The sequence below is a fragment of the Lolium rigidum genome, chromosome 2 (genome assembly GCF_022539505.1).
Source record: "Lolium rigidum isolate FL_2022 chromosome 2, APGP_CSIRO_Lrig_0.1, whole genome shotgun sequence".
In the NCBI taxonomy this organism is placed as follows: Eukaryota; Viridiplantae; Streptophyta; class Magnoliopsida; order Poales; family Poaceae; genus Lolium; species Lolium rigidum.
Window position 1 is genome coordinate 279,536,413 of NC_061509.1, and position 1,988 is coordinate 279,538,400.

Genomic DNA, 1,988 nt, shown 5'->3' on the forward strand with positions numbered 1-1,988 from the left:
ACGCGACACATTTTATTGTTCGCATCCGTTTGCGGCACCACGGACGCTAAAATGACTATTTTTGTGTGTACGTCGGTTTGCGTCTGGAAGGCTCCAGCGAGCGACACATTTTTTTTACTTGTTTTTTTTCTCTTCTCTATTTAAACATAGTTCCAAATATTATATATTGAATATTATTTTACACAAATTAATACATAGTTTGGAATATGGTTTATACAAATTAATACATAGTTTAAATCATGATTGACACAAATAAAAACATTTAAAAAAGTAATCAGTTGTGTTGATTTCCGTATGTTCGCTGCCAAGAAAGAACATACGAAGGCACACCCAATCACCGAAACTGAATATCCAGTTGGTGACGGTGGCCCTGTTGGTTCTTCCGAGGAAGAACAACCAGAAACCTCAGTACTGACTTCAACTGGCCGGTAGCCATATTCGAGCATATAGATGGTGAGTTGATAAAAAGGATTTCTGATATGCCATGGTTTCTTTTGGGCTTGGGAATTTTTTTGTGCAGGGATTTGCTTGTTGAGTGTAGGTTTGTCGTATTCATTTGTTTTTTCCAATTCACATCTTTGTAGGCAAGTTTCATTCACTAGTAGGAAAAGGCTCATCAGTGGCGCACCAAAAATCAATTCTGTGGCGCATGGGCGGTGCGCCACAGAATTCTCGCCACAAAAATAAGGTTTCTGTGGCGCACCGACCCATGCGCCACAGAAAGTCTTATTTCTGTGGCGCACCGACGGTGGTGCGCCACATAAACTTAGTTCTATGGCGCACCGGCGGTGTTGCGTGATGTCTACACACGCTTCTATTCCTGTAGACAGTGTTGGGCCTCCAAGAGCAGAGGTTTGTAGAACAGCAGCAAGTTTCCCTTAAGTGGATCACCCAAGGTTTATCGAACTCAGGGAGGAAGAGGTCAAAGATATTCCTCTCAAGCAACCCCGCAATCACGATACAAGAAGTCTCTTGTGTCCCCAACACACCTAATACACTTGTCGGATGTATAGGTGCACTAGTTCGACGAAGAGATAGTGAAATACAAGTGGTATGAATGAATATGAGCAGTAGTAACGGCGCCGAGAAAAGTGCTTGTCGGCGTGCGGATGATGGTAGTAATATTGCGGGAAGTAAAGATGCAGATAATACGGTAAACAAGCGATGATTGCAGTATTTGGAAACAAGGCCTAGGGATCATACTTTCACTAGTGGACACTCTCAACATTGATCACATAAATAAATAAGTTCTCTTCCTTTGTGCTACATATACTCTTGTTTGATAATGAACACCATTCGTTGTGTAGGGCTACAAGAGCACCTCAATGCCGGAGTTAACAAGCTCCACAACATTCGACATTCATATTTAAGTAACCTTTAGAGCATAATAGATCTGTGCAATTTAAACCGAGTACTAACATAGCATGCACACTGTCACCATCACACTACGAAGGGGGAATAAATCACATCAATACTATCATAGTAATAATTAACTCCATAACCTACAAGAGATTATGATCATAGCCTGCGCCAAGTACTACACGATGCACACACTGTCACCATTACACCGTGAAGGAGGAATAGACTACTTTAATAACATCACAAGAGTAGCACATAGACTAATAGTGATACAAAACTCATATGAATCTCAATCATGTAATGCAGCTCATGAGATCATTGTATTGAAGTACATAGGAGAGAGATTAACCACATAGCTACCGGTACAGCCCTTAGCCTCGATGGAGAACTGACGCGTGCAGTTGACACACGTCCGTTGGGAACCCCAAGAGGAAGGTGTGATGCAGACAGTAGCAAGTTTTTCCTCAGAAAGAAACCAAGGTTTATCGAACCAGGAGGAGCCAAGAAGCACGTTGAAGGTTGATGGTGACGGAATGTAATGCGGCGCAACACCAGGGATTCCGGCGCCAACGTGGAACCTCGCACAACACAACCAAAGTACTTTGCCCCAACGAAACGAAGTGAGGTTG